Source organism: Pinus tabuliformis, chromosome 4_2, assembly GCF_031772625.1.
Source record: "Pinus tabuliformis cultivar Carrire ecotype Pingquan chromosome 4_2, CPIR1, whole genome shotgun sequence".
NCBI classification, from domain to species: Eukaryota; Viridiplantae; Streptophyta; class Pinopsida; order Pinales; family Pinaceae; genus Pinus; species Pinus tabuliformis.
The window spans coordinates 375,920,556-375,946,546 of NC_142304.1; the positions used below are offsets into that span (position 1 = coordinate 375,920,556).

The window sequence follows — 25,991 nt, forward strand, 5'->3', positions numbered from 1 at the left end:
GGTGGAATGTGGTAATCCCATCTCTAGTTGGTTCATTGCATTCATTAATGAGAAATCTTTTCCCTTATTTCCATGTGTTAAGTTACTAATGTATTTATGGATTTGATGTCTGTTATCTTTATTGTATTCATGTTCCTATTATGTTGGTTATATGCACATTCTATAGCAATAGTTATTTATGGATCTCAACATGTTTTTACTTGTATGTGAATGGATAATGTGTTTATTACCTAATAGATGATAATGCAATAAATGGAATGAGAAAACAAGGGTTCATAGTGATTCTCAGATAAGTATGAGATTCCTACACTTAACTCTGTTATTTACACCTGTAGATTACATGTCAACAATATGTTTGACGAAATGCCTATCATATCAAGTAGGGATCGTGTCAAGGTCTTGAACAAATATTTTCTTTAATGATGTCATTTAATGTTAATTTGCCTATGTCACGAGATGGTTCAGTTCTGGGCAATGACCTAGGCTCTCGGCCTGAAAAAGTAGCTCAAATCTTGGAGTCGCTATCATAGCACTAACAATATGGGTCTCTGATCACTAGCAAGCAAGCCTATGGGACCGAATTTGGGTTTCTGGTCACCCTCACGCTTATAGCATGTGAGTGACTGAGCCTTAAATTATCAAAAAGCTTAGTGGGACCCTAAGGCAAGTTGTCTAAACTATTGGATTGGTTCCTAAGGGTCCTATAGCTAATGATTAATGTTTGAATGGTGTGTTTTCATTGGTTCCACTTCCTTAAGCTAACTTAGGAGGTCAAATCATATCATAGTGGCCTCTCATTGCATGTTTACCCTCGTTGGCCATTTTCTTGGGTAGATGTGGGAGGAGGGTGTTACAGACATACAAATAGTATCGCCTAGATTTAAAATATTAGGCATGTATCTTACCGCCCACTTATTATACAATTAAGACAAATGGTCAAATCTAATATGACCTAGCCTTACGCTCCATAACCAAATTTCATCCAATTTCCCATGGAACATTTTTATTTTACTCCATCCAGTATGCATACATTACTTGAGGTATACTAAAATCGATGGACCACACTCTTTCCTTGAACTCCCCCTATCACCAACATGCTTCTTAGCTAAAATCAATGGACCACACCTCCTTTTGTAGAAGAAATTACACCCATATTTTGTATATTTCAAAATTGTCTCTAGGAAGGGTATTGGTAAATGTGTCTACATTTTTTTTTATAGTTTGAATATATTCTAATTTCATAGCATGATCAACAACTTCTTCTCTAACAAAATGGTATTTAATAGGAATATTCTTTGTATTAGAGTGTATAATAGGGTTTCCATAGATATTGATAGCACCAATGTTGTTTCATATGATGGGCACATGCTTATCACCATTTTCTTAAACATCCTTTAGATTTTTCCTCATCCATAGGACATGAGTGTAATATAATGTTTCTGCAATATATTTTTCCTTGACTATGGATAGATAAATGGAGGTTTTTTTCTTTCTAATAAAGGATAACAAAAAACAACCTAAAAATATATTTCCCCCACTACTTTTATTCGTATTAGCAATACTACCATCCCAATCTACATGTGTATAAGATCTAAGACTAAGGTCTATGCCCCTTGGATACCACAATATGAAATTTAGGTTCACTTTAGGTATCTGAATATCCTTTTTATTGCATTCACATGAGTTTTTTCTTGGATTGATTCAAATTTTCCTACCTGATATATTTATTGCATGATATTATAGTCCCGCATCTATCACGAGGGCTTCACTCAATGAACCTCTGACGTAGCATGTGTGTTCATGGAATACTAAACAATACCCTTAATTTGACTACATATTGGAAAACACCTCTAAAAATAACTTTTTTTAATCCCCTACCAATACGAACCCAATACACCTTCCCAATTTAAAAAACCCCTACTTTCACTAGATATTGTGGGTATCCATTTTTTCACTAAAATATTTATACCCCTTTATATTTATATCCCTATTATAGCGACACTGTGTCTCTCTTATGACCCCACATGCATTATATAATGCACCTTTTCTTCTTTTGATATACATTGTAGATGCATATTAGTTCTCCCACAATGCAATTTCTCAACCCACACTCAACCACATCTCACTATGATTTATGGCATTTAATGGTCTAAGGAACACAAAGATTGATTATGTTCATTTATATAAAATGACATATAAATTGATTTATATGATGATGAAAAATCAACTAATAAATCTTTATTAATATGTTTGCACCAAATAAGGTGTTCAAGCACAAGTCTAGACCCTCTAGATGCAAGACCATTATCTAAAACCAAGTTTGGCGCCCCAAATGTCAAATCCATATAAATTGATGGGTTATACCCCCATCATTAAATTAATCATTCACTCACTATCTCTCGAGAAAGGGAATTTATTACAACCTATTTGCATCTTTCTAAGAGGAATAAAGAGAGCAACCTCCTTGTGTGTTATTGCAATGCATATCTAAGAATCTTGCTATACACATGCATTCATGGCGAAGTATGATGGACATGAACAACCACCCTTATTTATAAGTAAAAACCTTTATTTTTGTGGTATTTACAAATTACAATCAATAGACAAGAGTAACTTGTTATTTTCTAGGGAAATGTTGTATATATAGACTATGGTATATGAACACTAAACTAGATGAAATATTGTCTAGTCCCTACAATGGTGTGATATGCTCCTTTGTAAATTCTCAATAATATAACTATTTTATTTTATGTACCAATTTTTATTTTTAATGGGGTCCAAGTTCTTAAGTCAAATAATTGTGTTGTATTCATAAGCATGTGTGCTTGATTAAGTATTGTATTTTATGTTGTGATTTTTCTAGTTCACTTATAAACTAATGACAAATCTCTAGCAGATATTGAATGTGCATTCACACTGCAACTAACGTATATAAATTAAAGTTATAGAAAATTCTAATGATAAATGGCATTCACATAGAGAATACCCTATTGGAAGTTACACTCAACCTTCAATTACTACCCTCCCTACTTCAATCCTTTATCATGGGTTATTCCTTCTTCAATGTGAAAGCTTTCTCTAATGGTGATATGTAGATGATGTGACTATGGCCTATCCATCTCATAAATATGGACATTTTTTTGGAATTAATTAAAAAATTGTGTTCTCTATCATGTTAAGTTCAAGGGTCCTTTTGTGACAAGGATGGATGAGTGGCTCTATTTGCTCAAGACTAGTTGGCTTGGTTCACTGTCTGTATTTTCAAGACTGGGGATTATTCAATAAATGAAAGAGCCCTATATTTAATGGCGAACAACTAAAAACATGTTTTGTTAGTTTAATAAATGCAGTCTAATTTTTAATATACATTCATAGCACTTCACTCCATCATTCCTCTCCTCATTCACAATATAATTAATTGATGAACAACTACTTGGCATTGAATTTATGGCATTACTCAAACAATTCTTTGCCCAAAAAAATATGGTTGTAGTTTGATATGATGCAATATACTTATGATCTAATGTTCTAGACAATATGTGAAATCTCATACAAGCCAAGGGGTAACAAGGTCTATTATCTATAATGTGTTTATTGTCAGAAATTTCAAGCAATATGATCCATTTCGCTTGGAGTAATACATTCTATTCACACATTTTGATGGCAACATTTCAAAATTTTAGCCTTCTCTTTCTAAAGATGATTTTTTTGATGTCCATATCAAGACTAATAGGTGCCATCAAATTAGTGTGTGAGTCAAGTTGTCAAGAAGGGTTTTTATTTAGCATGCCACAAATCCAGGTGTTATATCATAGGTTCATTGGGTGAAGCCCCAGTGTGTTGAACCTACATTATAATGAGAGCTACGGAGGTCCCTTGATTGAAGCATCAAATAACCAGATGTTGATGGAGAAAATCCCACCTCCAACTTAGTGAAAATGCAAAGATGGTAGATGTCATGAACCTACTTTCCAATTTTTTTCTATATATATGTAGGACTTGTTATGTAGGTTCATTCCTTTCTATAAGTTATAGAACTAAGTTACAATATTACCCTTAAGTCTTGTGGTCTTCTAGTTTATTGTTACACAAAAGTTGTTATTATGTAAAACCTTACTAGGGCTTATCTGGAAGAATTGAAAATCGATCCATCTCGAATTTGTTTACTTCTCGCTCTAATGCGCATAAAAAATTTCTAAGGTTACATGTGTGATCTTATACCTTTGGACAAGGTCAACCGGGGTGACACATATGTTTCTCTTTTTTTTTTAAACAACTCTTATTCCGATTTAAGGAGTCTTGGGGTATGTGGTTGTTCTGGGTTTTTGTAAGTGAATTACACGTGGACACCTCCTCCAGGGCCAGCTACACTTCACATGCCTCATACCAATGGTGGTGATTTGACCATTCTTATCAAATTGTGGAAATTGCTTCTCTAAACCCTAACCTAAAGCTTTGAGGTTATTTCCCTTTTGCATTTTGTGAATTTTTGTTGCCTTGGTAGTTTCGAGCTCATAGAGCGCTACCATGAGATAAATTTGTACACCAATAGTTATTCTCTTCTCTGTGTTTCGTGGCTTCTTCAGTTTCATGTGTGAGCTCCTAGATGGTAATGGTGAGTTTAATTTATTGGATATGTTTCTTCTTTATGTCTCAAACTCTTGTGGGTTTTCTTTACTAATTGGTTTTCTCTTCGAGTTGTGCTAAGTTATTCTTCCACCTATCTGTTTTTTTTTCTAGCTTCCTCAAAGGTAAATCTCGATGCACCTATTCCTTCGCTATGTGCATTACTCTGTGTGTGGTTTAATGTTCATATCATTTCCTTGAATAGGCTCTTAGCCTCTCTTCTTGGTTTTATATATGAGTCTAAGGGTTAATGTGTTGCCATGCAAAGTTGGACATATTATTCTATGAAGGTTCTACTTGGCGTGGAAGCAGGTATCCAGCTTTATCATATACATAAGATTATGTTTCTTTTAAAATTGGTAATTTTAAATTTAATTGTTAGGAAAGACCTGTCATTGTATTTATATAGGTTCCATTGATACTTAGGGTAGAGCGAGTGCACACCCGCCCTCAGGTTCAGCGTCAAGACTAGAATTTCTATGACAACTTCGCGCCCATTATCTGTTGATCAATTTTTTTTCTCTCTTGCGTAGGGGTATCGCTATGTCTCTGGAATTTCTAATTGAGTTATTTTAGGTGTTTTATACAAAATTATAATCCTAGTATCTGTCACCATCCATGAGGTAATTTGCATGGAAATATTCTTAAATTCATTTGAAGATTTCACTATACACTTGATTTTAACCTTGTCGTTCTTTGCATTCTCTATTGCAGCTTTACTGGAAAGTTTCAAGAGTTATATTAATGAATACCCTTCTCTTGTTGCAGGTTCATATCCTTCGACTGAACATCTCATTAGTCTGGAGGTTGTATACCTTAAATGTTATTTGTCTTATGGTTTAATTAGTATAATTACATTAGGCTTATGTAACTCTTATATTTTCTCTCATTTATGATGTGATTTTATTTGAAATTTTCTTCCAATGACTCGGTTTCGTGTATTATCCTATCGCAATGGTTGTACCACTCATAGGTAAAGAACACCAGTATGAAATTTGACTCAGGTCATGTGAGTGCATTTTCCTTACCCTGGTTGGTTTAAAGGTAAAAACAACTTTACCCTCCTTTCTTATTTGCTTTCTTAACAATAATCCCCAATTTGGAATAAAAACCCTATTTCATCTTTATTCTGCCTGCGGAGAGGTCGACAAGACTGGTTTTTATGTTTTTTCATACGTTACACGCTTGGTAGATGATAATCACAGGAGAAAAATTGCGACTCTCCCCTCAGTTATGTTAAAGCGATAAAAATTTAGAGATTTTGATGTGATTTTCCAACTTTGATTTGTTCCCTTTTTATGCATAATTATTAACTGGCTGTAAGCAATCTGTGTTTTTCTTTTCTTTCCTTTTACATTTTTATGGGCGCCCATAGAGTTTGTTTCCTTTTACATTACACATATCATTTAACATCTATCACTAAAGATTTTCGGAACCCCATGACAGTTTGGGTTTCCTTTCTTGTAATCAGGTACAATATCTCTTTGAAAATGCCGCACGTTTCTTTTCATTATTCGCCAGCAAATTGGCCATTATCTGTCATTTACCTACATCCTTCCCCTTATGGATGTACTAATATGGATAGTGGGTTGTATTGTGGAGATACGTCCTGCACATCTCAGGTAGATTGTCTTCCATGACCATTAAATCATCTACGAACACTTGCTTCTCTCCTATGAGTTTCTTCGTCTTGTAGTAAGCATAAGGGTTTGAATGATGGTGCAACTTGCCCCCTGATAAGTAATTCAATACTTTTCTTTTGTATACTTAAATCTAGCTTTAATTTTGAAACTTTGCGAAGATACTAACCCTCGACTATGCCTTTTTTCTTTGTGCAGGTAGAGTTTGTGATAATTTTTATTTTATTTTTGAGATGGATAAAAGAAAACTCTGACTCTGACATACACTACCTACCAGTCGGCCTCCCATCACATAGTTGTAGAAGTTGACGTAGGGTAACAAGCCCTTTCCTCAGAAATTCTTATAATTTCTCTCTGGTTGTTTAAACTTGACCCTCTAAGGGTTCGATTCTATGTTATGTTAAAATATACTATACATTAATGTCTCAACTTGAGCCTTGACTGTAATGCTTGTTGTCAGAATTCTAGACACAATGGTGTGGGTTACCAAACTTTGTAGCCTCGTTATTTAATTTTGATTGTGATAAAAGTATTTATTTTATTTACATGCTCTCTCTCTCGTGTATGTATCATGGGCTAAGATAGCCATTAGCTCTGAGTACTTTTCATTTCATGCATCACAATCATTTCATAATTTAGGGTGTTTTCTATAATTCATATTTTTGGTCCAAATAGACCTTGCACATAATCGTCATTTGTTACAACCTTCTTATATAGACCACAATATTTTTACTCTTCTGTATAAGGAGCGTACAATCTACATTATATTCTCCAAACAATTTATTTCATTTTTCCTTATGAGAATATATATATATATATATATATATATTACTCACACACAACCTTCTTATATAGACCACAATATTTTTGCTCTTCGGTATAAGGAGCGTACAATCTACGTTATATTCTCCAAACAATTTATTTATATATATATATATATATTACTCACACTAAACCCCTTCTTTATTTTATTTTCTCAATCGCACTGTGACAGATTTTTCCCCAGATTCCACTATTTAGGTATTTCTTCCTTTATTTAATTTTATACTATCACCAAGTAGGTTTACCGGCACTATAATGCCTTAACCAAATTTCAGTTTTCTTTTTTTGTTTAATCGTTTTCCATGCGCTCTTTTAATGACACCATTTGTAACCCCAGCGTCCTTTACATAGTCATTGCTTATGATGAATTCAAAGTATTAATATTTAGATAATATTCACATAAAAGTGTGCATTATGCCTACCGATCTTAATCAATTATCACTTATTAACGATATATCCTCCCTACCTCACCTGATAGCATAACAATTACAGAATTTAACTTAAATCCATGTCAAATATGATGTTAAATATAATATAATATGTTTTATAGGAATAATCTACACTACTTCTTTTATCTAGCGTCTAACCGAAATCTATGCAACCTAGATAAAACTATGGCTAAGGCTACCCTATTGTTTCTTTTTAATGTAGAAAATCCACTAGTCAGCTGTACTTCATTAAAAACTTAAAAGAAAAATATGTATATATAGTACAATTGCAAAACTTCATCTATATACAACTTCATGACCTTTGTAAAGAACCAATTTTCTTAGAGCTAAAGTGTGTATTTGACTTAATCATCTTCTCATTCCTTATGTGGAATTTCATCTTTTTTTTTTTTTTTCTCACATACAGGGATTAGTAACATCTTCCACATGTATTATAGCAGACCAACTCTCCGACTATAATTTGTATAACTCAATTTAGAATTATAATGGCCTTTCTATATATCATCACATAACAAGAACAATAAAAATTCATAATAAAGTATTAGTAGAATTCAAGCTAACCAAAACCTTCTTCTTGACAATCAGGGAAATACTCAAGAACCAAGCACGTTCCACCCAACCTTGAATTGTTTCCACCAGTTCCACCCAAGAAAAATTTTACTTTCCATATGGAACTAACTCCCCTTTGATTCCTAGGTGGTTTGTTATATAGATTTCTTCCCAATTGATTTTTAGTAGTGTCCTACTTTAAGGTCTGCCATCCTTTTTACTATGCCTTTTTATTTTTATTTTTGGAAAAAAAAATACTTTTCTTTTTATTTAAAGCATGCTTTTCTCTCATGCAGTGCTTTATTCCACCCCACTTAATATTTCTCTCCAAATAAGTGATTAACATAATATTTCTCTCCCATTATGTTAATTTAATTTCTTTTATTGTTCTCCTAGGGATTTTGTTTTAGTAGACTTCTTAGGGAAGGTCCATCATGTGGACTTGACCACCACAACTTTTCCTAAGCTGGCAAGAAAGACTTTATAATTTAGTGCTCTTCCCTAAAAATTTCCAAGCAAATTATTTAATAACTCAATATTAATAACATAATACATCATGACATAAGTACCATCATGGTTTCCCTCTCCATTAATAGTTCAATGTCTGAAAATAAAAATGGTCTAAGAATCAGAGTCATAGGGGTGTTACATCTTCCCCCCATTTTAATAAAATATCATCCTTGGTGTTCCCTCATTTCCATATTTTGTTTAGATGGGAAAAAAATTCCTTTTGCATTTATTTCTTCCTTTCAAGTGGTTGTGTGATTCTGCAGTACACATACTCTTATATTCATTCATGCATTCCACCTGCACCCAACAAAACTATCCACATGAACCCAAAAAGGTCAACATAATCGACATAGCATCACAATAAAATACATAAGTCCTTTTTTTTTGGTACATTTAATCACCACTCTGCCAAGTGACATGGTCATTATTTATTGTGAAATTCAAAAAGTGGAATTACCACTTTTCCTAGCATATCACTTACACAAAAGAAATAATAAATAATGGACTACCTGAATAATTCTATTTTATAATTTTTATTTTGATACCATCATATCTAATATGCATCTATCATGCATACTTAGATTCTTCCCCTCTTCAACAACAACAGATTGTGAAATGCCAACACTGTGACTGAGTTCGCCATATGAAAGATCACTGGTTTTATCTTCATCCATGTAATCATTGTCATAAAACTAGTCATTCTTCAAACATATTCTTCAAAAATAAACCTCTTGCAAGAACAAAGATTCATCTTAGATGGATCGCTTCTTGGCAATGGGCATCAACAACCAAGAAGATATTCCAGTCGTATGTCAGAACTTGTTCTAGAGTATTGAACAATCTTGCAATTGAGTTTTCCCCATCATCTCACCTTGTATCTGACAGGGGGAGAAATGATGGTCATCTACAAGCTTCAAAGCCACATCAAGCGAGCCTAAGCCACAACCTGCCATACCAGATTCAGAGTTGTAGCCAGAGACAAATATGCCCCTAAGCATGCCTTCAGTCAGTGATACCTCTTTAAAGAATTGGGGACACTTCCTCTAGCAGAAGACTTCAGCTTCTTGCCAGTTTTGGAAGAGTTCGAGGAATTGCATTAATCATTCTAGAGTTGGCGATAATCCTTAAACCATCACAGGTTGAGACCTCCATTTTCAGGTTGAGATTCTCCCCTTTATGCAGGGTGAGACCTCCCTTTCATGATTGAAGGTTTCCCTCTTCAAAACATAAGAAGCACTTCCTCTAGAAGAAGACTTGAGCTTCATGCTAGACTTGGAAGAGTTTTGGGAACTTCACTAAGCATTCGAGTGTTGGTGGTCATCCTTAAACCACCGCCCTTTATACCAACATTTCAGAGAGCAAATTCAGCCTAGTGCTACAATGCGTTTTTGCACGTTTTGTATTACAGCTCTCTTCTTGGACTCATACATAACCCTTCAAATTAAGGGGGGGAATGTTGGATACCTAATCCTCTAAGGGTTGGTGTGGAAGCTGAATAGCCAAAAGGAGTCCAAGAGACCACTTGGAATATGAATCCAAGGGTCACACCATGTAATATAAATGTATATCATTTGTTAATAATAAATATACTCTCCTATTTATCTTTCATATTATGTTGCTTCCATGTGTGTGTTTAACAGTTGCTTCATGTAGTCTGTAACAACTATTTCTTAAATATCTATTCTATTCTTACTCTTGTGATACTGCATTTTCCCTTTTGTATTCCATATTTGCATGTTCACCTACAAGTAAAGAATAAAAAAGTTAATCCTTATGCTTGTTGTTTTGTACTTAATAAGTGCCTATTTTTCTCAAGTTCTACGTCGTTTAACGTATTCTTTGTTCCCAACCTTATGTCACCACTTACTTCATTCCACAATATTATGCAGGAACTTACTGGTGTAGCATCCCTATCGATTCTTTTTTCACATGCACGTTATCTTCTTAATAAAAATTTGATGTTACAAAAAAAATTATATACATATGCTTTTTTGTCTCGGCTATCTATACTTCACATTATTTCGTGTGTTGTATTTATTGCCAACTATTCATGAATTTCTTTCCACATATTTCTCTATCCCAACTAATCTACCATTACATCATTCCCTTTAACATATAAGAGATCATCCTTCTGAGATGAGTTCCTTGCTTGTAATACATCATATCTCCCTTGTACTTTAGATAGAGTAATCTAATATAGTATCAATTGTAATATAATAGTACACCTTAAGGAAATCCCAGATTATCTATATACTTCAGTTTGTAACAATGGAATTTATTCCCCTTTCTTGAACAAATATATAACGATATTTTTTTCGTGTTTTTCCTTGGCATAATTGTCAAATTAACAGGAGGCATTTCTCATTTGGTCATAGAAATAAATTGTACCTTCCACATAAATTAGTATCATCCAATTTCTTTAGTCTATTTAATTGAGCAATGTTTTCACTACCTCATCTTTTATCCACACCTTGGTCTAATCTAGCTTATATTCATTCCTTTATTACAATTGTGGGTTGGCCCATGGGCCTCAGTATTGAAACTATAGCTCTGATACCATATGTCATTAACCCACTTTCCAACTTTTTTTCTATATATATGTTCGACATGTTATGTAGATTGATTCCTTTCTATAAGTTACAGAACTAAGTTGCAATCTTACTCTTAAAGATTGCTCTCTTCTAGTTTATTATTACACAAAAGTGGTTCTTATGTAAAACCTTACTAGGGCTTACCCTAAAGAATTGAAAATCGATCCATCTTGAATTTATTTACTCTTGGATCTAATGCGCATAAAAAAATTCTAAGGCTATATGTGTGATCTTAAACCTTTGGACAAGGTAAACCAGGGTCACACACACGTTTCTCCCTCTTTTTAAACAACTGTTATTTTGAATTATTATTTATCTGCATTGCACTACCGACAGTGGAATTTAAATACAATTAAGGATTCTTGGGTATGTTGTTTTTTTAGGTTTTGTGAGTGAATTACACATTACCACCTCCTTGAGGCCCATCTGCACTTCACATGGTAGCCAATACCTACCTCATACCAATGGTGGAGATTTGACCATTCTTAATCAATGGTGGAAATTTCTTCTCAAAACCCTAACCTAAAGCTTTCAGGTTATTTCCCTTTTCATTTGGTGACTTTTTGTTGGCTTGGTTGTCTCAAGCTCGTAGAGCAGCACCATGAGAGAAATTTGTACTCCAATGGATGTGTTTTTCTCCAGGTGTCATGGCTTCTTCAGTTTCATGTGTGAGCTCCTATATGGTAATGGTGAGTTTAAGTTATTGGATATGTTTCTTATTTATGTCTCAAACTCCTCTGGGTTTTCTTTACTAACTCGGTTTCTCTTTGAGTTGCACCAAGTTATTCTTCCACCTATCTGTTTTTTTTCCAACTTCCTCAAGGTAAATCTCAATGCACCTCTTCCTTCTCTGCGTGCATTACTTTGTATGTGCTTTAATGTTTATATAATTTCCTTGAATAGGTTCCTAGCCTCTCTTCTTGGTTTTTTATATGAGTCTAAGTGTTAATGTGTTTCTATGCAGAGTTGTATAGATTATTTTGGGAAGGTTCCACTCGATGTAGAAGCAGGTATCCAACTTTAGCATATACATAAGGTTTTGTTTCTTTTCAAATTTTTAATTCTGAATTTAATTGTTAGTAAATACCTTTGATTGTATTTCTATAGGTTCCATTGAAACACTTAGGGCATAGCGAGTGCGCCCCACCCTTCAGGTTTAACTTTCAGGATAGAATTTCTATGATAGCTTGGCGCCCATTATCTCCTAATCAATGTTTGTTTTTATATCTTGTGTTGATCCTAATTGGATCATTATATTATTTTTCATCCATCTCAATGCATTTGGAGTGGAAAAAGTGGAGGAATTAGCTCACAGGACCATTTTTACTCGCAGGACCCAGTTTGGTGAAAAGGGGTCTGAAACCTTCCTGGAGCATTTTGAGGCATCAAATGATGTGTTTTAGGGGTAAAAATTTTCCTCTTTAGTGTATAATCTCTTCATGTTATTCTATAGATAGAAATATTTCCAACGGTGCAAGAATCGCGTAAATCAGAGTCCGTATGCAAAAGTTATGCCACTAAGAAGTTGACCTTCATTTTTTCACATAGTTCAGGAGGATGTTCTGTTGGCCCCTATTATTCATGGAAAAGGGGCTAGCCACGTGTTTGCGATGTAAAAGAATCTAGAAGAGTCTATTTTGTAACTCTAGTTAAGATTTGATGTATTCAAACTTAACCACTAGTAGGTTATTGGATTGTGTTATAACCGGGCCACTAGGAGGAAAAGGCATTCCATTCTTTCGAGAGAATTTTGTTCCATAGTTGACCAAAGATAGACAGGAGAGATAGGAGGTAGAGCATATAAAGATGATTTGTGCATTGTAGCCACCCATGGGCCACATACATTACTTCTTTGTATCTGCAGCCATATTTCTAGACAGAGAAAGAGAGTGAAGCGACCTCACCTTCCAACTGAGTTTTCTCCCGAAAGGGTTTCCCAAAGAGAATAGCTTGTGTATTATGTGTGTGTGAGCTTATTTTTCTGTTCTCTACTTTTTTGCTTCATTTATTTTTACATGTATGCACTAATTACAATTAATTTTACAGATCTAGAAATTAAATAAAACTGTAATAGTGTAGAATGTCATATTTTAAATATAATATTATCTGATATGTTGTGACGAATTGCCCAGTGCAATATCCATGGAATTTTATAGATCGTGCGTAGGGGAAATCACCATGTCTCTGGAATTTCTACATGAATTATTTTAGGTGTTCTACATAAAATTATATCCTAGTATTTGTTTCCAACCATGAGGTAATTTCTAAGACAATATTATTAAATTCATTTGAATATTTCAGTATACATTTATAATCTTGATTTTAGTGTTTTCGTTCTTTGCATTGTCTGGTGCAACTTGACTAGAAAGTTTCAAGAGTTATATTAATGAATACTCTTCCATTTTGCAGGTTCATATCCTTCGAATGAATCTCATTAGTCTGAAGGTCATATACCTTATGGTTTAACTATTATCACTACGTTAGGCTTATGTAACTCCTACATTTTCTCTCATTGATGGTGCGATTTTAATTGAAAATTCTTTCCAATGGATCTGGTTCATGTATTATCATGCATGAATGGTTGTACCACTCACAGGTAAAGTAAACCACGATACCTCATATGAAATTTGACTTAGGTCATGTCAGTGCATTTTCCTTACCCAGGTTGGTTTAAATGTAAAAATGACTTTACCCTCCTTTCCTATTTTCTTTCTTGATAATAATGCACAATTTGTAATAAAAACCCTAACTCACCTTTATTCTACTTACAGAGAGGTCGACAAGACAATTTTATTTTTTTCGTACCTTACACGCTAGGTAGATGATAAGCACAGGAGAAAAAATTTGACTCTTTCCTCGCTATGTTAAAGGGTAAAACTTTATAGATTTTGATGTGAGTTTTCAACTTTGATTTGTTCCCTTGCTATGCATAATTATTAACTGGTCTTAAGAAATTTATATTTTTCTTTTGTTTCCTTTTACATCTTTCTCGGCGCCATATATTATATATATATGACCCATAGCGTTTAACATATATCTCTAAAGGTTTTCAAAACCCCATGAAATTTTGGGTCTCCTTGCTTCTAATTATGTATAATATCTCTTTGACAATACCACACATTTTTTTGCATTGTTCATCAATGAACTAGTAATTATTTGTCACTAATTTGCATCCTTCCTCTTATGGATGTACTAATGTTAATAGTGGCTTGTCTTATGGAGAGACATCCTTCACATCTCAAGTAGATGGTCTTCCATGCCCATTAAATCATCTACAAACTCTTACTTCTTTCCTATGAGTTTCTTGATTTTGTAGTAAGCATAAGGTTGTGAATGATGGTGCAACTTTCCCTCTGATAAGTAACTCTATCTTTTTATTTTGTGCACTTAAGTCTAGCTTTAATTTTCGAACTTTGCGAAGGGACTAACCCTGGAATATGCCTTTTTTCTTAGGGAAGGTAGATTTCATGATGTTTTTTCTTATTTTTAAGAACGATAAAAGAAAACTCTGACTCCTGCATCCACTAGGAATTGGTCAACCACCCATCACACAGTTCTAGACGTCAGGGTAACAATCCCTTTCCTCATAATTTCTTACAATTTCTCTTTGGTTGTCTAAAATTGACCGTGCAAGGGTTCGACTCTATGTTTTGTTAAAATATACTATACATGAATGTCTCACCCTAAGCCTTGACAATAATGCTTGTTGTAAGAAGTCTAGATACAATGGTGTGGGTTACCAAAATTTGTAGCCTCGTTATTTAATTTTGATTGTGACAAAAGTATTTATTTGATTTACATGTGCTCTCTCCCTCTTGTGTATGTATCATGTGCTAAGATAGTCACTCGTGCTGAGTACTTTTCATCTCATTTGTCACAATGGTTTCATAATGTATGGTTTTTTGTATAATTCATATTTCTGGTCCAAATAGACCTTGTTATCATCATTTGTTACAACCTTCTTATATAGACCACTAAATTTTTACTCTTTAGTATAGGGAGAGTATTAGTTACATTATATTCTCCAAACAATTCATTTATATATATATATATATATATATATATATATATATTACTGATATAGTTTTAACTATAAATATTACTCACACTGAACCCCTTCTTTATTTTCTTTTCTCAATCGTGCCATGACAAATTTTTCCCTAGATTCCACAATTTATGTATTTCTTCCTTTGTTTAATTTTATACTATCACTAAGTAGGCTTACCGGAACTATAATGCCTTAACCGGATTTTAATTTTCTTCTTTTGTTTAATCATTTTCCATGTGCTCTTTTAATTACACTGTATATAACCCCCAAATTAATATCCATCCTTTACATTGACAAATTAATATCCATCCTTTACATTGACATTATTTATGATGAAGTCAAAGTATTAATATTCAAATAATATTTGTATGAAAGTGTGCATTATGTCTACCGATCTTTCTTAATCAATTACCATGTATTAAGGGTATATCCTCCCTACCTCACCCGATAGCATAACAATTCCAGAATTTAACTTAAATCCATGTCAAATATGATGTTGAATATAATATCATATGTCATATAGGAATAATCTATGCTACATGTTTTATCTAGGGTCTAATGGAAATCTACACAACCTAGATAAAACTAAGGCTACCCTATTGTTTCTTTTTACTATAGAAAATCCTGCTAGTCATGTGTACCTCAATAAAAAAAATTCAAAGAAAAATATGTATATATAGTACAATTCCAAAACTGCAACTATTGAGAACTTCATGACCACTATAAAGAACTGATTTTCTTACAACTAAAGTGTGTATCTGACTTAACCATATTCTCATTCCTTGTCTGGAATTTCATCTTCTTTTTTTTCTTGCATATAGGGATTAGTAACATCTTCCACATATATTACAGTAGACCAACTCATGAACTATAATGTGTATAACTAAATTCAGAATTATAATTTTTTTCTATATATCATCACATAACAACAACAATAAAAATTCATAATAAAGTACGAGTAGAATTCAAGCTGGCAGAAACCTTTTGCTTCATAATTAGGGAAATACTCATGAATCAAGAATGTTCCACCCAACCTTGAGTTGTCTCCACTATTTCCCCCTGAGAAAAAACTTACTTTCCATCTAGAACTAAGCCCCCTTTGATTCCTAGGTGGTTTGTTATATAGATTCCTTCATAGCAGATTTTTAGCATTGTTGTGCTTTAAGGTCTGCCAGCCTTTTTAAGGTCTGCCAGCCTTTTGCCTAGGCCTTTTTGTTTTAGTTTTTCCAAAATTAATACTTTTCTTTTTCTTTAAAGCACATTTTTTCTCTCATGTAGTGCTTTATTCCACACCACTTAGTTTTTCTCTCCAACTAAGTAATTAACATAATATTTCCCTCCCATTATGTTAATTTAATTTCTTTTATTGTTCTCCTAGTGATTTTTTAGGATACTTTTTAGGGAATGTTCCATAATGTGCACTTGACCACCACAATTTTTCCTAAGTTGGTAAGAATTCCTTTATACATTAGTGCTCTTTCCTGAGTATTTCCAAGAAAATTATTTATTAAATCAATAATAATAATAATAATATAATTACATCACGACATAGGTCCCATCATGGCTTCCTTCTCCATTAATGATTCAATGTCTAAAACTAAAAATTATCTAAGAAGCAGAATGGTAGAAAAATTTTGAGTTGGGTAAGAAGACATGGAGGTTTCAAGGGTTATGATATTAATTCGCTAGATTTTGATGACTCGTAGCATGTGTGACTGCATGGGGTGAGTTGGCCACACCATTCTAAAACCCCCATCATTGTCCCTTCCCATTATTTTAAAAATGACTAAAAATAACTAATCGTTAGAAAAATTACAATATCATTGATTTTACAATTTATTTATCATATTTTTTCACATATAAAAAATGAAAAAATGATATTTTTAATATAAGTTTAATTTACTATGATATTCTTTCACTAAGAACATAAATAAGATATTTTAAAATTATTAATTTAACAATTAATATGAAATTATTCAATATGTACATGATAACCTAATTAATTATTTATTTATATTTTTAAATTCATACAAAATTATTCAATATCCCCTAGGGCAACTCAATTGGGGATGGTCATGAAAATAAAGTGGTATGTGCCAAGAGGTGAGAGGTTCAAATCCCCCCAATTCATCAATACCCCTATTGGCACCTAGAGATTATAAAGTCTCCTCGTATTGAATTCTATTTTTAAAATTTTACTGCATTTAGATTGTAATGAAGACGTTAGAAAAGACATACATAGGCACCTAGAAATTATAAATTTTCCTTATATTAAAATTTATTTTTAAAATTTTACTACATTTAAATTTTAATGAAATTATAATGAAGATGTGATACTAGAAATTATAGATTAAATTAGATTGTTAGTATATACTAATTCAATAGCTATTTCAGGACATAAAAACATATTTTTTTATATTTTAAAAAAATCAAACATAGCATTTTTCAATATAAAGAACCATATATATGACTAATTCAATGTATAGAAAAAAAATCTTTAAAAAAATCCTTACACAAGCCAAAGCTATGATAAAACCACAAAATTTGTATTGCATATTGAAACTAACGAAAAAAACAAAAAAACTTCGCTAGATATGTATCGAAAAACCCATTTTTATTTTATCACAAACGCAACTTTTTCTGAAGCCATTTGGTAGTACTTGTCAAATATTTGATGGCCACACTCGTTTACTGGCTTTCCATTGATATCATAAACAAGGGGAATGTTTGTGGTGGGAATTAAATGTAATATTCACAAATGAACTTTATACGCATTTGTTAGTGAAGTGACCATTCAACATGTCAATAATAAATTCCATATACTTTATTCAAGAGAATGATTGAAACAGTAATAAAAAGGATATTACATTTTCTTTTTCTAAAATCTATGTGTTGTATAAAGACAAAATTTCAATACATATTTTATGTTAACTTAAAAACTTGCAATGCTTGCCTCACAATGATATGCACATTGAAAAGCCTCTCAAAAATCCTCTTGACATACAATTGGACAACCAATAAGATGTCAGATGTCATTGTTCATTGAATAAGATTGAAGGAATTTTGATAATTATTTAAACTCATGAACCTGAATTCATGATTATCTACAGTCCAGATTTGTATATATTTCTTTGAAGGCCTTTTCACATTCTCACATGGGTTTACTGATCTCAATCTTCCCAAATGTATAGCCACCCACAACATCTAATCCAATCAATCCAACATCAACTACAAAGGTCTGAGAATTGAAGGCATTTATGTTTAACAAAAATATACAAGAAATGCAAGCTTCATAAAAAAACATTTTTTGGAAACATGTAAAAGATTTCTTTTGGAAACCTAGGAAAGGGATACGATGTAATACAACCAAAAAAAGGGAAACATTAAAATAAAGTTGAATTTACAAACATTAGTATGGAATTAATGTGATAATGTACATATTACCATGTATTAGTTGTAGGCATTCCTTCCTTGAGAAGATGTAAGGAGAGTGGATGGTCTCTCTAAAAGGATACCTTTTCTGTTGATATGAATAGTATCCTTGTCATAGGGCCAACGGTGGTTGACAAGTAACAAGTTGAAGTTTTCAAGAGCTTCTATGTTGGACCAACATTGAAGCTCAGCGTAAAAAAAAAATTCAACTCCGCCTTCAGCTACTATTTTGGTCCACAAACTCAGTTTTCCCCATACTATTTCAAACATGCTTCCCCCAAGCTTCACTGAACATAATGAAAAAACAAATGAATTCTATGAGAAGCTTATATTGAAAATCCTTTACTCACTTTGCATATAATGAAATCTTAATTTTTACTCATATTGAAAGATTATGCAGACAAAAAGGTTTATAGACTTATTGTGAGCCCAAAAATGCTCAACTAGGCTATCAACATTTCTTCTCCATCTATGCAAGCGCTCTAAGAATGCATCTGCCTTAGTTGTACACAACACAAACAAATCCATAACCCAATGCACATCGTTATCTCAAAACCTTCCATACTAAAAGTATATAACTTCAAATCACAATAAAAATGATAGTTTCTAGAAAAAATATTAACACACTACCCTAGAGAAAAGATGGGAATGTGAGCATCATGATGATAGTGTGCTCGAGTTGCCTCTGCTTCCTGCTAATTCAACAATATTTGTTCAAGGACATCATCTAAATCATCCACCCCTCCTTTGCACAAGCATAGTCCTCCTTGGAATTATCTCCAATGGATTCATTACATGCATCTTCATAATCATGACCATTTTTCTTTCCTACATATGTTACACCTAACATTTTCATTTCCTCAAGAAATGCTTCACCCCTTCAGGCTTCTAGGTCATATTATAGGAATTTCCTTAGTTATTTTTGGTTTCTCTTTTTGTTCCCTTTCATATTCTTTGCAAGAAAACTTGTGTCTTTCAAGGACTATGTGATTTTAATAAGAATAGAAAATTCCTTCAAGGCCATTCTCCAAGATTCCTTATCTCGGGTAACTAGTGGAATAAAATGGAGGTACAAGTGCATTTTATTCACCTCTCTCTTAAAAAGCTTCATGGAGTAGCTTGTTGTGTCATCCTTTCTGTTGGTTGCGTGGGGCCTGACCTAGGTTTAGCATTAGTTAGCCAAACAAATCCCTACACTACTGGCTCTTTTTGCATCAACCCATGGAGTGTGGATCGAAGTCTCACCCTAACCAGTATGCACCCTAAGATGATCGTGATGTCAGTTTATTCCTGCTATTCCTGCTTTTGTGCAGGTTGTTAAGTTCTAGGGATCTCTCTATCTAGCCCTTTATTCCGCCCTTCAGTACCTCCGCGAAGGGGTACGATAGGCCTTCACATAGCCCTAACCTGCGGTTTAGGTACTTTCATGCTGCTAGGGCAGTGTATCATGTAGATTCCCAAACTAGCTTAAGTGTCTTACTTATATTATTAAACAATCATAGTTAGTGTCGCGTAAATAGATATCCTTACTTGCGTTCAATTACCCAATGTAGTTACATACATTTGCGCACCACATAAGTATTATAAATGAAATTCATACACAATAGGATAAGATGCATTAATAGGAAACAAAGACACATAATTTGTAGAATACTTCTCTTTATTGATATCTTCATACGATTACAAACTCTATCCACCCTGCGCACACAGCTGCAGCAGTCCGTGCACTGAGATGTGGATTTCTACCCTAGGCCTCTGTGCACTCAGCTACAGGGCCTCTACTTATGCTATGACACATAACTTAGACTTCTCTTCTTATCGCTTAAGACTTCTTACTTGTACCAAACTTATCTACGACTACATAGAGCTTACTTAGCTCTTTTTATACAATCCCATGGTCCGCGTCTTTACAGCTGACTTTAAACTTTAAAAAATAAGGGCGGACAACCCTTTATGACTTATGACACCTTCGCACTCCATGACCACAAAATGCAGAGACTTTACACTTTTATTACAAAATTTGACCCAAAACATGGGCTTTTAGCCCCAAAACTATCCTTGGGGGATCCCGTTCCCAATATGCCCCCAACACAAACATCATGACTCGCCCTCGAGTCACTCAGTAGGCGTAGAGATCTTAGTGCGAAGACCTCCCGGCTCGACCTGTATGACCGCAACCTCGGCAATACACTGTGTGACCGCCTGCTTCGTGTCTTCAACCATCTGCTCAGTCACTGCTCTTGAATTGTCGACCTAAAGCTTTTGCTAAGTTTCTTGCAGAGTCCCAATCTTTCCTTCAATAGAGGTTGTGACCGTGTAAGCCTCATCTAGCCAGGGCTTCTGTCGTGCCTTCAGCACGGCTTCCTTGTGCAGTGCTGCATCCACCTATTCTTTCAGCTGCTTGGCCTCCTGCAGCTTCGCCAATCTCTGTGTGAGTGGCGATGGTTCGCGTTGTACCTTTGACCTCATCATACCACTGTTGTGGCTCGCGTGCTTCTGTCTCTAGCCATTGTACATTAGGGTCCTCCTACGAGCTTGTCAGGATCTCGAACGACTACTCAAAAAGTTGTGTGTAGTCTGCTACTACACTGTTAACAGCCGTTATTGCCTCTGTGACAGCAGTTGCACATTTCTCCTTCACTTCTGGTGGAGTTGAAGGCTGGGCCTTCAACTGTAACTATGTGATCTGTAGGTACAACTCCAACTAAACCCTCTCCATTTCTGTACAAGTGTTGGCACCTCTGTAGCCAGATTGCGAATGCGCACCTCGACTGGTTCTTCCTCATGAATGGCCAACTCTGGGACCATTTGGCATGCCTCCTCCACGACCTGTACTATACGCTTATTTTGGTTGGTCGCCTCAATCATGGCAGCAATGGCATAGTCTCGCTGTAGTGCCATCTGCCCATTGTTAATCTGCTTCTCACTGATCACCTGTAGGGCACGTGCTCACAAGCCCTCAACTCTGCAATCACTCCATCCTACAATAGGTGGAGCGCCTCTCCAGCGAGCGCTGCTAGATTCAACCCTACTCCCTTGAGGGCTGTCAGCTTCATTCTCCATGGTAAGTTCTCCATCAGGTAGCAGTATCGTGTTGGAGGCCTTCATGCACAGCATCTCAGTAGCCTCTGAAGTGCCGATAGCAAGGTTGGTGGACACCGTGCCAACCTATGACGAGCAGGTCTGCAACTCCTGCAAACCTGTCTGGATAGCCCCCAAGATTAGTTGTTGCTGCTGCTCAAACTGTTGTAGGGCCTCCATGGTGACATCATGTACCACGTCACTGATGTCATGCAAATCACCCTTTATGAGGCTGATTGGGTCCAACAATGTCTTAGTGGCCTTGGATTTCTTCCTAGACCCTCCTTTCTCTTACTCCCTTGGACGCTTTATGTGGGTGAATGTTGCTTGTGGGTCTACGCCATGTTGTTATGTATGCTCATCCGTCTATTCTTCTGTCTCGAGTGAAGGCAACCTCGCGCCTTTGTCAGAGCCCCACTCTGTTCCACCCGTTTGCTTCTCTGTCTGTTGAGCAGCATCACACTCTACCTGGGCCTTGTCAGTGGCCTCCTTCTTTCTCTTTTCGACTAGCTGCATCATCTTGAGCTTGGCCTCCTCCTTCTTTCACTGTCCGACAGACTTCCTCCCTCCAACGCCAAGTCTTTTGTAGTGTGCCATTCTGCTAGCCATCGATCAAGTACTGCATCAATGGTGTCATCTGTTGGCACGTAAGGAAAGTCATACCATGTATGTGCAGGGTCCTTCCACGCCCTGATGAACACATGGTGAAAATATGCTTTAAACTTTGCGTAGCCCTACAGGTTGGCAAACACCGTAGGCAACAACTGCGGTTTGCGATTGATGGCCATGCAGATGTTCATCTCCATCAAGATCCAAAAGATATTGATGTCCTTGATGCACTTTGCATCCTTGGTTACCCACAACGAAGCATACTTCACTGCCTCTAAAAGGTCTGGTGCGATCGAAGGGAATTGACTAATCTCTAGTAGCTCCCATGCTACTAGCACAATAGACAGCAAGAGGCATGTGTATTGGAACGTCTTGTTGAGATCCTGTGCCTCACGGGAGTTCACTAGGAACTCTCCATAGTGATAGTCCGACCAATTGAACTAGACTCCTTCGGTGCAGTGGGCTGCTAGCGTGACGACAGGCGCCAAAACCTCATCGGCGTGACATTTCCTTATCACCTTCCCTACTAAAATCTGCGTAGCCACCTTTACAGCAGGGTCACAGATGCTAGATATGGCATATCCACGCGACTTCTTTACCATCTTAAACTTCTCCTTCATGACCTCCGCAAGGGCCTACTCACCACCTTTTCCACCAAATATCATGGCCAAATTTTCTCCTGTGTAGGGCAACCAGGTGATCCTGTGGATAAATCTGTTAGTGATGGGTATTGGCTCCTCCAGCCATAGACACCCATCATGCACCAAGCATAGAAGCTGCTTGATGACCAAGACTATAATCAGGGTGTAGTTGTAGTGCGACACCTATAGCATATTGAGTAGACCCGCCTTGTCTAGTCCTCTGAGCCACCTCTGTGGCTCCAATGCAGTCATTCTGATGGTTGAATCGATAATGTGACGCATCAGTTACTTGATCGCCAAGTGTGGGAAATTCTCATGGTCATCCAAGTCCCAGTCTTTAATTTTTAACACAGGAACCCACACCAAGCACGATCCTTGAAAAAAAATTTCATCCAGTAGCAGAGGGGTTTGTAAGGGTACCTTGCTCTCATTGATATCTTTTGGAACCTTAGTCTTTCCCTTGCATGGAAGGACGTACTTAGGCAACCGAGTGATAGGGTCAGCACCCTGGGCTTCAACTTCCTCCACGTCTATTCCCACATCTTCATCATCCATCAGGATGTCTTCGACTTCTTCCTCCTCTGACTCCAAATTGATGGCTTTGCCCTTTTCCTGTGCAGTGGGCTTATCCTTCAGTGGGTTTATTCTCGGCGATGTGCACACTGACAATACAGGTTGCTATCCCTCCTTATCCTCCACCCTCTCCTTGGTTGGGGTGGGCTTTTGTCTCGGCATCCTTTGTAATTTGGGGACTTCCGCTAATACTTCAGCAACCTCTGGAGCAGCTACTTTTGTCTCGCTAACCACTTCTGGCATATCCTCCTCGGTCATCACTACTTTGATGTCCATAGTTGTGGCAGGTTTTGACATAACACTAATCAAGAATGCTCGTGATGTATCTGGTAAGTTTTCAAACACTGAACTCGCTATTAGAGCCTCAACGAATTCTCGGTTCATGTGCGCCTGAGAGATCAACAACTAAATTCTCAAAATGTCAAGTGTTTTTCACTGGGTAGCTACTTGTAATTTATAGGGCATTTTTAATTCAAATCCGACCGTTCCCCCCAAATTCGATTCATTAATACTGGATTGGCGGCATATTTTCAAGGATCTGACCCATAAATTTCGTCTTAAATGCCGGATGCCCACTCCATTTGGCCGCATTTCTACCGTCAAATCATGAATAGTGACTTTAATGGTCACTTTCCAGCCAACCTGCGTGATTTCTCCCTATGTAGTGCAGCTCCCTTCGTGTTGTCGTGAACCCTGTGACACTTCCTTGCTTCGCGCAATCATCCAATCGCACAGCGCCCCAACCCGGGTGGTGTAGTTTATAGTCTTGCGCCTCCTTTCAGTTGCCTGGAGTGCTAAGACTATGCTACCTTCATGTAGTCACATGGCCAAACCATTGGTGTATGGCTTCAATCGACTGCCATTCACCTTTCCTGGGAAGGGATCTCCATTCAATTTGACCAACTAAACCGCTCCTCCGTCGGTAATCTCCTTAATGACATAGGGCCCTAACCAGTGCATTTTGAATTTCCCTATAAATTTATCAAACTTGTTGTCATATAACAAAACCAAGTCATTTACCTTAAAGGTTCGCAGCTTAATGCGCCGATCATGCCATGATTTTTCGCACTGCTTTTGGACCTGTTGATGGAATCCAGCTAGAAATATTTCTTCCTCGAGCTCAGTGAGCTGCGTGAGCCTCTCTTCTAGGGCTCCGCGATACGTCATACCTGTGAGTGCCACTATGCATAGACTAGGCACAATGTATTCCATGGGCATCACTACTTCAACACCATATACAAGCCTAAAGGGTGTTTGTCCAGTCAACTTCTTGCATGTTGTTCGATAGGCCCATAGAACTACGGGTATGTGTACGTCCCAATCACTTTGCCGAGCGTTGCGAACCTTGGTCAGCATGTTCTCCAACACTTTATTTAATGCTTCCACTGTCCCATTAGCCTACAGGTGATAAGGTGTGCTCTTCTAGTGATATACCTGAAATTCCTCCATCAGCGCGTTGATCATCTAATTCAGAAAGTGCGTACCGTGATCACTCATCAAAATCTTTGGACACCAAAATTGCTTCAGTACATACTCAAAGAGGAATTTTGCAATACTTGCACCTATACAATCCTTTACAAGTTGTGCCTCCACCCATCGAGTCAAATACTCTGTCATGGTGACAATGTACCTCGCTGTCATCTTCTTCCCTTGGGGCTGAATGGGTCCCACAAAATATATCACCCATTTCTCAAAGGGTTGTAATGTCATTTGTGGATTCAGAGGTAGCTCATCCCTCTGTGATGGCCTACTAGTCCTTTGACACACATCACACGCTTTGCAGTAAGTTTTTGAATCCTGATGGAGGGTTGGCCACCACAACCCTGCGCATAGAATCTTCTGCACAGTCACTCTCCCTACATAATGTCCTCCTGTAGTGCCCCCATGATCGTTTGCGAGGATACTTCTCCTTTCAAACTCGGTACATATCATCGCAATATCTCATTAGGCGCCATTTTGTATAGATGCCCAGAAATGATAGAAAAGTCTACCACGTTCACGACTAACTCCTTCTTTTGCTGGACAGTGTATCCTTCTGGGTCAATTCCTATTGTTAGGAAGTATATGATATCTTCAAAATGACCATCCACGATGCACACTGCAAATAGTTGCACGTCAAGCAATCCCTCCTCCAAATTAGTGGGCTCTTCCCCTGTTTCGATGTGCGACAGATGTTCTAGTCCCACGTTCAGTCATCCAGGCTTTACAATAACTTCAAAATCATACTCCTAGAACAATAACAACCACGTGCAGATTCTCCCCACCACCACAGGCTTATTGACCAGGGATTTTAATGCAAAATGATCTGTATACATCTTAAAATGGCCACCCAACAAATAGTGTCTAAACTTCTATAGCGCGTATACCTTGGTTAAACCTTCGCGCTTAGTGGTGGAATAATTATTCTCCACCTTAGATAA

The 25,991-nt window shown here is 36.1% G+C and overlaps 1 pseudogene; it reads right to left on the bottom strand.

The window, feature by feature from the left end:
* Positions 1-18,274: 18,274 nt before the first annotated feature.
* LOC149169502 (GEM-like protein 7) lies at positions 18,275-23,955 on the bottom strand (annotated as a pseudogene).
* Between the last annotated feature and the right edge of the window lie 2,036 nt (positions 23,956-25,991).